Raw genomic sequence first — 13536 nt, 5'->3', positions numbered from 1 at the left:
TTTTTAGTGGCTACATGGATGACAAGAGAGTAAATTCAACCTCATACTAGTCTGCTTTTCATATCCAATACTGGTTTTTCTATCATATTCAGAGTAGGTTAATGTGCGCGACAATATCCCCTTAAAAAAAAGTCTTTAGATGCAAATTGATAATCAACATGGCTTTACCAAGAAGAATGTAAGGCTGGCAAATAAGCACATGAAAAGATGTTTAACATCATTAGCATTAAGGAAATGTACATTAATTAAAAGCACAATGAGATACCACTACATACCTACAAGGAGGGCTAAAGTAAAAACTAATCAAGCGCTGCTAAGGATGCGGAACAAATGGGACTTTCGCGTTGCTGGAAGGAATGCAGAATGGTGCAGACAGTCTGGAAAATGGTGTGGCAGTTTCTAATAAAGTCAAACACACACTGATACCCTAATACCTGCAACTATGCTCTTGGGCATTTACTTTAGAGAAGTGAAAACTTATGTTCATATAAAAAGCTGTACACATATGTTCACTTTAGTTGTGACAGCGAAAAGATGGAAACAACCCAAATGCCTTTCAACAGGTGAATGAATAAAACACGGCTACACAATGGAGTAGAATTGAACCAACGATTAATTAAAAAATGAACCAACTACTGATTCAAACAATTTGGATTAATCTCAAAGGCATTATGGTCAGTGAAGACATTATGCTCACTGAAAGATTTTATGTTCTAAAGGGTTACAACACTTTATGATTTCATTTATTTGGAAACCTTAAAAAGACAAATCCATAGTGATGGAAAACAGAACAGTGGTTTGCAGGAGTTGTAGGTAGGGCAAGCATCTAATTATAAAGGGATCGAATGAAGAAAAAAGTAGATATGTGATATCCCTTGTGATGGTGATTATATCAATCTATGCACATGTTAAAATTCATAACTTTACATAAAAGAAAAAAAGGTCAGTTTTACCATAAAATAATTAAAAATAATAGTCAATATGGCAAAGAGTTTGCAGTAATAATTTTCTTGAGAAAATGCTAACAAAAGCAAAAACATTAAGGCAAGTCATAGTGATAAGTAACAAATAATTCTTTAATAGAGAAGAAAGATTCCTAAGTTCTACATGTGCTTTGAGAATGAAGAATCATTCCATGCATTATATTACCAGTGGCCGTAGTATACTATACATTAAAAAAAAAAAAATCATCGTAAGGGTAAAAAACAGAGTTAAAAATACAAATAGTAGGGGCGCCTGGGTGGCGCAGTCGGTTAAGCGTCCGATTTCAGCCAGGTCACGATCTCGCGGTCCGTGAGTTCGAGCCCCGCGTCGGGCTCTGAGCTGATGGCTCAGAGCCTGGAGCCTGTTTCCGATTCTGTGTCTCCCTCTCTCTCTGCCCCTCCCCCGTTCATGCTCTGTCTCTCTCTGTCCCAAAAATAAATAAACGTTGGAAAAAAAAAAATTAAAAAAAAAAATACAAATAGTAAAAGATTAACTTCCGCAACTAAGAAATTAAAAGACTTCTCCAGGAATGGATTACACAGCAGGCTAATGCATATCAATCCTTGACAGTTTTGGACCCTGGAACTCTGCTGTCAAGCTTTCTCGTAAGTTCCAAGTAGTATTTAAAACAAGGAAGAGTGGGGCGCCTGCGTGGCTCGGTCGGTTAAGTGTCCGACTTCGGCTCAGGTCATGATCTCGCAGTCCGTGAGTTCGAGCCCCGCATCGGGCTCTGTGCTGACGGCTCAGAGCCTGGAGCCTGTTTCAGATTCTGTGTCTCTCTCTGACCCTCCCCCGTTCATGCTCTGACTCTCTCTGTCTCAAAAATAAATAAAAGTTAAAAAAATTTTTTTTAAAACAAGGAAGAGTATGAAGAAAAATGTGATATGTCAATGATAAGGTCCAGTGTGGAATATTATAATCTCTTTTAGTGAGATTTCTTCATAGTGATCTCCAAAAGAGGGTTTGGCATATAGTGAAAAGGACACTGGCCAGGCATTCACATCATACAACCTTAGGCCTACTCTTAAACAGTTCATGTGTACTAGCCTTTTCTTCCCAAACAATGTAGGCTTTAACATCAAAAAAGATCTTGCCACTTTTCATGTTATTGATCAGCTTGAAAGATCCAATGAGCAATTTCTGCTGCTGACCTTGAAATTCTCTAGTAATACAAGCAAACAATTGTCCAAACAACATATACAACATCTCAACCATTCCTAAATCATTAAGAAACCATAACATAATACTTAGTGGAGACAGAATTTTGGTCCACATAAAATGGTGAAAGTAGGGAACATTCATAATTCCAAGAGAAGAATAGTCACTTAAAGACCTATTCAAAGTAAAATGAATAATTTATGCAAATAGATTCCAAACATTTTTTTAAGTTTATTTATATTGAGAGAAAGAGAAAATGCAAGTGGGGTGGGGGCAGAGAGAAAGAGAGACAGAATCTCTCTTTTCGTGGGATTTGATCTCACAAACCGTGAGATCATGATCTGAGCTGAAACCAAGAGTCAGATGCTTAACCGAATGAGCCACACAGGTGCCCCCCTAAACATTATAAAAAAGAACACTATTAAAACACAAGAAAAAAAGAAGTGAATATTTAAATGACTTAGAAATGTGTGGGAAGGCTTTCCAAGTAAGACATCAAACAAAAAACTGATAATTCTGATTATATAAAGAATATTTATATACCAGACAACAAGATATAATAAAATTAAAAATTCCCATTGGTAAATTACTGCAACAAATGACATAAGCTTAAGAACATTAATATAAAGAACTTAAAAAGTAAAATGAAACTGAAGATCTGCCATACAACATTGTGCCTATAGTTAACAATACTGTACTAGAGACTTAAAAATTTGTTGAGAGTAGACTTCATGTTATGTGTTTTTTACTATAAAAACAAAAAAAAAATAAAATTAACACAACAAAAAGATGGGGAAACATAAAGAAAGGTTATTTTAGAGAGGCATATAAAAACTAATCAGAGATATAATTGTACGGCAATTTAAAACTGTAATCTGAAAAATAAGAGCTCTGTTTTTCTAACAGATGTTTTACTCAGTATCCAAGTCTTCTGCTAGACTAGGAGCTTAAAACAAATATATTACCTGATCTTAGAGAATAATCTAGATGGAAAATAAGTTTCAACTGTAACAATTTAGTAACTGGTGTGACTAAGTGTACACATGCAGGGTCAGGTGTTAAGGGGCAAGAAGAAGGACTCCTGTCTTAGCCAGGAAGAGTAATATGGTTAGGAAAAACTTTCTAGAGAAGCAAAAATGTATACTAAATCTTTAAAGAAAGATGTAAGATTTAACCTGGCAACAAAGGGACAATGTAAGTTGAAGAAAAAGCAATTTCAAAAAAAAGCCTCACCAATAAACTGTGAACAGTCTGATACAGAGTAAGTATAAGCATATACTGAGGCTAGATCAGCAAAAACCAAATCACAGAGGGCCTTATAAAAGAGTGACTATATATCCTGGTTTATACCTATGTCTTGGAATAATTATTAACAGTACTCCTTTTCACTTTCAAAAGTACACTTGTTTGGACAACAACATGGTCACCTCAGTATGACAAAAAAATCTGGGTGTTATCCTAAGAATGCTAGGTAATGTACAGATAGTAACATGTTCATATCTGAACAGAAGAGTAACATGATCAGGTGTTTCAAAAATATCCCACTAGCAAGAACAAAGAAAAGTGCTTCCATTTGTTCTTTGTTAAGATATTTTAATGTAATATTTGATACTTCAAAATAGTTGTATTATAAAGCATAATAATAAAATTAACCTATGAACAGACTACCAAATTTAAGAACTACTATGATATCAATAATTTGGTATCCATCTATGATCTCTTCCCCTATTCCTTAAGACTGGCAAACCATTCTACTAAATTTCATATATATCATGTCCTGGCTCTTAAAAAAATAGTTTTATCACATATACATATCATTGGAAAATACACTGTTTGATTTTTCTAGTTTTTCAACTTTTAAAACATGGTATAACACTATATGTTGTCTTCTAAGAGAGCAGATGTACTTCACTCTAGCCATGCTTCTGAAGGATCTATGAAGATTAAAAAATAGAAATTTTCATGTTGCACCCCTGAAGATTTAGAGTCAACAAAAACAGTCCAATAATCGCTTTAAACAACTAACTTTAATTTAAATAATATCGGCAGCCATTATATATAACTTTGCTAGAGAGCTGAAAAATAAGAATGAAGGTTATATCAAACTTTTCTACCTAAGGCTCTTGGTTCTGAAATTTCCACCATGTGATAAATGTTTTCTTTTGTTCTTATGGTTCAAAACATACATTGGTCAGGCTTTGAAATGGACTTCATTAAGTATGAGCAATAATTACTCTTATTTTTGTCCTTGTACATTAAAAAAATTAAGATATAATTTATATACAAAGAAAAATTTACTGTTTTCAACATACAGTTCTGCAGTTTTGACAAATGTATCATCAGGTAGTCATCAAAACAATCAAGAAATAGAACAGTTCATCATCCTTCAAATTCCCCCATACCCTTCTGTAGTCAGCTCTCTGCACCATTCTGGATTTCTGTTTTCTGACTCTGTAAGTTTTGCTTCTTCCAAAATGTATAATAAAATTGTACAGCACATAGCTTTGTGCATCTGGTTTCTTTGACTCTGTATGTTACTGAGACTCATCCATGTTGTTGCATGACAGTGGTTCAGTGGTACCTTCCATTTTATTGCTGAGAAGTATTCTACTGTATGGATGATAATATAATTTGTTTTTATACCTTCACCACTTGATGGACATTTGAGTTGTTGGCAGTTTGGGGCAATTATGAATATAGCTGCTATACACATTCCAGTATAGGTTTTTATGTCAAAAAAAAGTTTTTATGTGAAAACTTAAGTTTTCATTTCTCTTGGATAAATACTCAGGAGATGGACTGCTGGGCCAGATGGTAAGTGTGTATTTAACTTTATAAGAAATTGCCAAATTGCTTTCTGAAGTGAATGTACCATTGTGCATTCCTTCCAGCAACATACAAGTTCCACTGCTTTCTAAATCTCATCATGCTTTTAATCTGCATTTCTCTAATGACTAATGAGATAAGCTGCTTTTCATGTGTTTTTCATCTATCTTCTATGGTGAATTATCTGTTGTTTTTACCACTGAATTTTGAGAGATCTTTATTATTTTGAGTACAAGTCTGTTATCAGATATGTGATTTGTAAATATCTTTTGGTCTTATATGCTTATATTTTCAATTCTCTTAACACGATCTTTCAAGAGCAGAAGTGCTTAATTTTGCTGAATGTGTATTTTTGAAATTTTTAAATTATGGATCATGCTTCTGATGTTGTATGTAAGAAATCTTTGATTAACTTAAAGGTCACAAAGATTTTCTCCTGTGTGTACTTTCAGATGTTTTATACTTGCAGGTGGTGCATTTAGTTTTATGGTCTAAAGGTCTATTTTGAGTTAATTTTGTAGATGGTATGAAGTGTGAACTGAGATTCTTTTTTCTCCCCATATATATATATTCATTTTAGAACCATTTATTAAAAAGGTTATCCCTTCTCCAAAGAAATGCCCTAGCACCTCTGTCAAAAATCAACTTACCACATATATGTGAATGTATTTCTGGATTCTCTATACTGCTCCTTTGATCTATGTCTAGCCTTTCTTCAGTACCACACTGTCAAAGTTACTGTTTAGTCTTTAAGGTAATGTGAATATTCTACCTTTGTTCTTTTTAAAAATTATTTTGCCCTTCAATATAATTTTTTTTTACATTTATTTATTAATGAGAGACAGAGAGACACAGAGTGTGAGCAGGGGACAGGTAAAGAGAGGGGAGACATAGAATCCGAAGTAGGCTCCGGGCTCTGAGCCTTCAGCACAGAGCCCAACGCGGGGCTCCAACTCACAAACTGTGAGATCATGACCTGAGCTGAAGTTGGTCGCTTAACCAACTGAGCCACCCAGGCACCCCTGCCCTTCAATATAAATTGTATGAATCAAGTTGTCAGTTTCTACAAAAAATCCTGTAGAGATTTTAAGTGGAATTGTGTTAGTCAACCTAAGATCAGTTTGGGGAAAAGTGACATCTTAACAATATTAAGTCTTCTAATTCATGAACATGATATAATCTTCATTTATTAAAATCTTTGATTTCTTTCATTAGTGTTTTGTAGTTTTCAGCATACAGATCTTGCACACATTTTGTTGATTTATGCCAAAGTTATTTCATGTTTTTTGGTGCTATTATAAACCATATATAGTTTTTAATCTTTTTTTAATGTTTATTTATTTTTGACAGAGAGAGACAGAGCATGAGCGGGGGAGGGGCAGAGAGAGGGAGACAGAATCTGAAGCAGGCTCTAGACTCTGAGCTGTTAGCACAGAGCCCGACACAGGGCTCGAACTCACAGACTGCGAGATCATGACCTGAGCCTAAGTTGGACGCTCAGCCGACTGAGCCACCCAGGCGCCCCTAAACCGTATACAGTTTTCAAATGTCAATTTTGAGTTATTCGTTACTCAACAACAAATTTTTAAATTTAAAAAGCAATTGATGTACATAGTGAAATATCCAACAGTATAATGGTGTACAATTCAAACTAAGTTTCTTGAACACTACAGATCTCTAGTTTTCCATTAAGAAAACCATTGTTCAACAGTTCCTTATGTATCATCCCAGATACAATCTGTCAATTAACAGGTGTCTGTATATTGAAATCTTATCACCTCTTTAAATTTATATAACCATTCTACTCCTTGCCTTTTGCATTAAATTTTCTCACATAGAATATTTAACATAAATAATATTAACACTTTAAAATTTACAGTGACATAGCACTGCATAGAATCAAAACTATCCTACCAAAGCTAACTGGTTCTCTCCTGATCAAAATTTAGATTATTTCAAGTTGTAATTTTTTATAAGTAATGCTACGATGAACGTCTTTGTACCTACATCTTTTTACACATCTCCAAGTATATATCTGTAGTCTAAATTCCTAAAATATAAATGTCAATCAAGGGTATATCTGCTTTTAATTTTGATAAGAATTTGACAAGTAACTTTCTAAAGTGATTACACCAATTTAGTCTACAATGGTATTTGAAAGTATGAGTATTTAAAAACAAAAAATAAAACATCCAACAACTCCATAAGGTTTTCTGATACATACATACAGTTGAGAATTACTAGAACAGAGCCTAGATTAGAAAAAGGTTAAAACTAAGGTTACTAAGACAAAATAGGTAACTACTACTGTGATTCACAAGAGAAAATATGAAGGATTAAACTAAGAAAATGATAGTAGGGCTAAAAGAATGGTGGCAAAAGAGATATTGAGGAGGTAGAATTTTTTAAAAGATAAAAATCTCTTGAGATTAAGGATGCTTCTAATATTCCCTCCCTTAGGATCTGACACTCAAACACATTTTTTTTTTAATTTTTTTTTTTCAACGTTTATTTATTTTTGGGACAGAGAGAGACAGAGCATGAATGGGGGAGTGGCAGAGAGAGAGGGAGACACAGAATCAGAAACTGGCTCCAGGCTCCGAGCCATCAGCCCAGAGCCTGACGTGGGGCTCGAACTCCCGGACCGCGAGATCGTGACCTGGCTGAAGTCGGACGCTTAACCGACTGCGCCACCCAGGCGCCCCTCAAACACATTTTTGATCAATAATAAAAAGGTAGGTGGTAATCTGGATGTATGTGGGGGTGGTAGCCAAATTTTGATATAACACGCCCAAGGAATAGTCAGAAGTAACTGAAATCATTTCTAAGTTCAGTCAAGGAAAAAAGTGTGTAGTCTTCTAAGGAACATATCAGCATTCTTCTAAAGACAGTATGACTGCATTATTTACACAGAAAGTCATAATCTATCCAACAGCAATAATGTTACTGAAGTTAAACTCAACCTATGTTCATTCTAAAGAAATGTGTTGATTACGAGTTCATGATGGTAAAGTACAAGCATTTAATCTCTCCCCACAATTCCCACTGAAAAAATACAAAAGATGTTTAGACAAAATAAAAAGATTAAAAAAAAAAAGAGTTTGACATGGGGCAAACATCAGAAGGGATGCGACAGCAAACAGCAGTAGCAAATTAGTAGCAAGAAATGTGAAGAGACACTGAAAAGAATTTAAAAGCTTGGTTTGAGTGGATATGCAACAGCTATGTAACATTAGGCAAGTTATTTAATATCTCGATGTTTCAGTTTCATCATCAATAAAAATAGTATAAGCATACATATCCCATAGGGTTGTCATAAGGCTTAAACAAATGTATACATGTAAAGACTTAAAATATTACTATATGTGAAAAGTACAAAAAAATTTTCTATTATTGATGCCTTGAGAAGCCCAGAGTTAGTGACCTGTGATTATATTCCCTTCCTCATTATGGGTTTACTCTCACTATCTTGTTATATAGCAAATATTTACCAAAACAATTCACAAATGTTCTTTATTGGCTTTCAATTTGTAGGATCAATTCAGACAATTCTGGCAACTATATATTAAAGCAGAAGTTTAATATTTTATTTTTGATAGATGTTATCTAAAACAAGGTATAAACTTACAAGGACACCAACAGGCAATAGGCATAAAATCACAAAACAAAATAGGGAGAATTTAAATATTTCTTGCCTTTATTTTACAAAAAATTACATGAAGAAATACTACAAATTGGGCCACCTGGGTAGCTCAGTCAGTTAAGTGTCCAACTACTGACTTCGACTCAGGTCATGATCTCACTCCTCATGGGATTGAGCCCTGCGTCAGGTTCTGCGCGGTCAGTAGAGCCTGCTTGGGATTCTCTTTCCCTCTCTTCTCTCTGCCCTTTCCCTGCTGGTGTTCTCTCTCTCAAAATAAATAAACTTAAAAAAAAAAAAGAAAAGAAATACTACAATAAATTCTGAAATGTGGATTGTTTACTGTGTTATAGAACTGTAATAATTTTTAATACTTTTTGTAGGTTAAAAACTCATTAGAATAGGGGAGGACACAAACAGATGCCAGATGCCATATTCTTGCTCCGAAGTGTTCAAAAAAATATTTAAAAGCACACAGGAGGAGGAGGTATCAAAGCAACTCCCTCTGTCTAATTCTACAACAATTTGAACACCAAAATAAATTAACAATAGAATTCAATTTTAACCAGCTGGACAGAATAGGAATAAAGTAGTAATCCACGAGTCTATATGAATTTTAAAAAATGAATAAATGAATGAAGAAGGGCAAGTTCTTCTTTATAGCAGAGGGCCAACAAATAAATGACATAAATAAATGATGGAAAGTCACTATTTACTTCATTTGTGATCATGAGAGAAATAAATGACTGAGGCAAGAATCATAAATGGATGCTAACATTATATCAAAATTTGATAAGAAACAGGAATATTCTTAAGGAATCTTTCCACATTAAAAAAGAAAATGGAAACTCTACACAGGATAGACTTGGCAGAGCCCACCTTATTAAAGTGATCAAAGTTAATATCACAATAGGAAACAAAATGACATCATGTGCCTCCTGATGTGATGCACTGAGGGCAGAATATCATTTATTGTAGCATTCTACCGAAAATGCATTATATGAATGAATCTAAACATGTAGATTAGACAAAACTAAGTTGAGGAGATTCTTTTATTATTTTTTTAAATATTTATTAATTTGAGACAGGGAGAGTGTGTGTAAGCCAGGGAGAAGGACAGAGGAAGAGAGAGACTCTTAAGCCCCAAAGTGGGGTTTGATCTCACGACCCTGAGATCACAACCTGAGCCAAAAACCAAGAGTCAGACGCTCAACCAACTGAGCCACCCAGGCACCCCAGTTGAGTACATTCTATAAAATAATTAGCCTGTATCTTCAAAGTGTCAATGTCATGAAACACAAAGAACAAGAAAGCATTCCAGATTAAAAGACCAAAAAAAAAAAAAAAAAAAAAAAGACATTAAAAACTGGATGCAATGTATTATTATTGCTTGAATTCTGGGCTAGGGGAAAACTGCTATGAAGAATATCATTAGGGGTGTCTGGAGGCTCATCGGTTGGGCTTCTGAGTTTGGCTTAGGTCATGGTCTCACAGCTTGTGAGTTCAAGCTCCGCGTTGGGCTCTGTGCTGATAACTCAGAGCCTGGAGCCTACTTCAGATTCTGTGTCTCCCTCTCTCTCTCCCCCTACCCTGCTTGTGCACTGTCTCTCTCTCTCTCAAAAATAAAATAAAACATTAAAAAAGAATATTACTGTTTTACATATGCATATTTATATGAAAATAAAAAAAATATATATAGAGAGAGAAAGTGAGAAAGCTTGCGAGTATGCAACTGTGGAAAACTTGTGACAATAGATGAATCAGATGAAGGAAATAAGAGTTTATTTTTCTATATAACTCTTCTATAATTTGAGTTAAAAGATTATTATACACAGGTAAATTCTTCTAAACTTCAGTCTCACATATTCTAAACCTGTAATAGTTAAAACAGTATTGGCATGAGAAAAGAGATCAGTGGAAGAGGAAAGAAAAAAAAAAATAACTCAGAAGACTAGGAAACTTCTAGTTAAAACGGTTACCATGGAAAACAAACAGTCAAGCATATGGACAATACAATTACCCAAAACTGCTAGACGATTAATTTTAAATTATCTTCAGAATATTAAGCATAACTAAAGGTAAGCAATCACAAACATTCTGGTAGTTATTTGTTATCTTTACTCAAAAAGGGTATTTTCTCTGAATTTTAAAGTACAGAGTAGCAATCTACAAAAGTGAGCCTGTATGGTCTCATGAAGAACTGGTTGAATTCTGTATACTTTTCAGATTTTCAATTGTAGGTATCTAAAGACATGTTTCTAAGAGCTGCTGACTGCTAAATAGTTTCTATTGCTAAAACAAACAAGAGCACAATCTAGTAGTGATGCACTAAAACTTCATATACATGATTAAAGTTTTAAGGACATGTCTAACGACACAAATAGAAATATATTCCATGATTGTGGATTGGAAGAACCAATATTGTTAAAATGTCCATACTACCCAAAGCAAACTACAGATTCAATGCAATCCTTATCAAAATACCGACAGCATTTTTCACAGATCTAGAAAAAACAATCCTAAAATTGTGACAGAAGATCCTGAACAGCCAAAACAATCTTGAAAAAAAAAAAAAGAACAAAACTGAAGGGATCACAATCCCAGATTTTGACATAAACTACAAAGTTGTAGTAATCAAAGCAGTAGGGTCCTGGCACAAAAACAGACATATAGATTAGTGGAACAGAAGGGAGAGCACCAAAATAAACCCATGATTATATGGTCAATTAATCTTTACAAAGGAGGCAAGAATATGCAATGGGAAAAAGTCTCTTCAACAAATGGTGCTGGGGAAACTGGACAACATGCAAAAGAAAGAGGCTGGGACCATTTTCTTTCACCATACCCAAAAATAAACTCAAATGGATTAAAGATCCAAATGTGAGACCTGAAACCATAAAAATCCTAGAAGAGAGAACAGGCAGTAATTTTGCTGACGTCAGCCACAGCAACATTTTTTTTAGACAGGTTTCCTGAGGCAAGGGAAAGAAAAGCAAAAATAAACTATTGAGACTGTATCAAAATAAAAAGCTTCTACACAGCGAAGGAAACAATCAAGAAAACTAAAAGACAACCTACGGAATGGGAGAAGATATTTGCAAATGACATATCTGATAAAGAAAGGGTTAGTATCCAAAATGTATGAAGAACTTACACAACTCAACACCACAAAAACAAATAATACAATTAAAAAATGGGAAGAAGACAGAAACAGACATTTCTCCAAAGGAAACACACAGATGACCAACAGACACATGAAAAGATTTTCATCATCACTTATCACTAGGGAAATGCAAATCAAAACTTCAATGAAATATCACCTCACACTTGTTAGAATGGTTAAAATCAAACAGGAAACAACAAGTGCAAACATGGATGTAGAGAAAAAGAAACATCTGTGCACTGCTGGTGGGAATGCAAACTGGTACAGCATTCCTCAAAAAAATAAAAATGATCCAGTAATTCTCCTACTGGGTATTTACCCAAAGAATACAAAAATACTAATTTGAAACATTTGCACCCCTATGTTTACTGCAGCATTATTTACAATAGTCAAATTATGGAAGCAGCCCAAGCATCCATCAACTAAATAAATGGATAAAGAAGATGTGGTATGTATGTATGCATGTATATGCATGTGTGTTTACACACACACACACACACACACACACACCAGTGGAATATTATGGTTCATAAAAAAGAATGAAATCTTGACATTTGCAACAGCATTGATGGAGCGAGAGGATGTAATACTAAGAGAAATAAGTCAGTTAGAAAAAGACAAATACTATATGATTTCACTCATAAGTGGAATTTAAGAAACAAAACACAGAAACACAAAACAAAAAAAGAGACAAATAAAAAAACAGACTCTTCACCTTAGAGAACAAACTGATGGTTCCCAGAGGGGAGGTGAGTGGGGGGATGGGTGAAGGAGGTGAAGGGGATTAAGAGTACACTTTTGATGAGCATTGAGTAATGTACAGAACTATCAAATCACTATATTGTACACCTGAAACTAATATAACACTCTGTTAACTATACTTGAATTTAAAAAAGAAAGTATGTGTTAAGATTAACAAAGTATAAGCAAATGTCACATGAATGTGTTCTCTTACTCTAATAAATTAAAAATGGAAGAAATAAGAAAATAAGTAAGAGAAAACCAAGATAATCAAAGACGACAACCAAAGAAGTCACAAGTCAGTTCTACAACAATAAATGATGGTATAGTGAATTAAAAATAAATTTTGACATAATTATAATCCCCAGATGAAACAGAGTTGTGCTATTCTCATTATCTTCTTGAGGAAAATGAGGAAACCAAAACAAGGAATACCTCAACTCTATCCCTTTCAACTTTAAAGAACAGCTTGAGAATATAAACAGAGCAATGAGAAAGTATACTTCTGTGATTAACTTTTAATATGAAATCATAATTGTTACACCTGCTGAAATTCTTACTGCTTTAGTATTTAAGCATTCCTTACCAAATGGAAATACACGAGACCACCCCTAAACACCACCTATACTTCACTATTGGTTGATATTTTGGTCTAATGAATGAGTATATGCAGTATACAAAACAACTCTTAATTCTTACAACAGATTGTTATTGCTAAGTAACAATAACTATATGTAATTGTCAATTAAAATTAACTACATTACATGTAACCATTAACAACTGTAATAACTGTAACTGTTAATTAACAATTAACAACTTAATTCTCATATAGAATTGACTATTTTAAGTGTCTTCCAGACTAGAGAAATTTGGTGAATTCCTGCCCTTTCCATTCCAACTTACATATGAAGGCAAAAAGGTCTAAAATCTAAATTGAGGCTCCAAGTTTACTTAGCTATGGTTCTACTATAAAAAGTAAGCCGTACCTCAGGCTTACCATTATCAATATCTAGAACAGTACCTA

At 34.1% G+C, this 13536-nt stretch overlaps 1 protein-coding gene across 2 annotated transcripts in view; it reads right to left on the bottom strand.

Moving 5' to 3' along the window:
* The window catches only part of STAG1 (stromal antigen 1), a 410827-nt gene that overhangs the window by 58861 nt on the left and 338430 nt on the right, over positions 1-13536 (bottom strand). The gene's annotated exons all lie outside the window — the stretch shown is intronic.

This window comes from Prionailurus bengalensis, chromosome C2 (genome assembly GCF_016509475.1).
Source record: "Prionailurus bengalensis isolate Pbe53 chromosome C2, Fcat_Pben_1.1_paternal_pri, whole genome shotgun sequence".
Lineage (NCBI taxonomy): Eukaryota > Metazoa > Chordata > Mammalia > Carnivora > Felidae > Prionailurus > Prionailurus bengalensis.
Note: the sequence above shows the minus strand (reverse complement) of the source record. Positions and strands in the feature narration are given on the sequence as shown.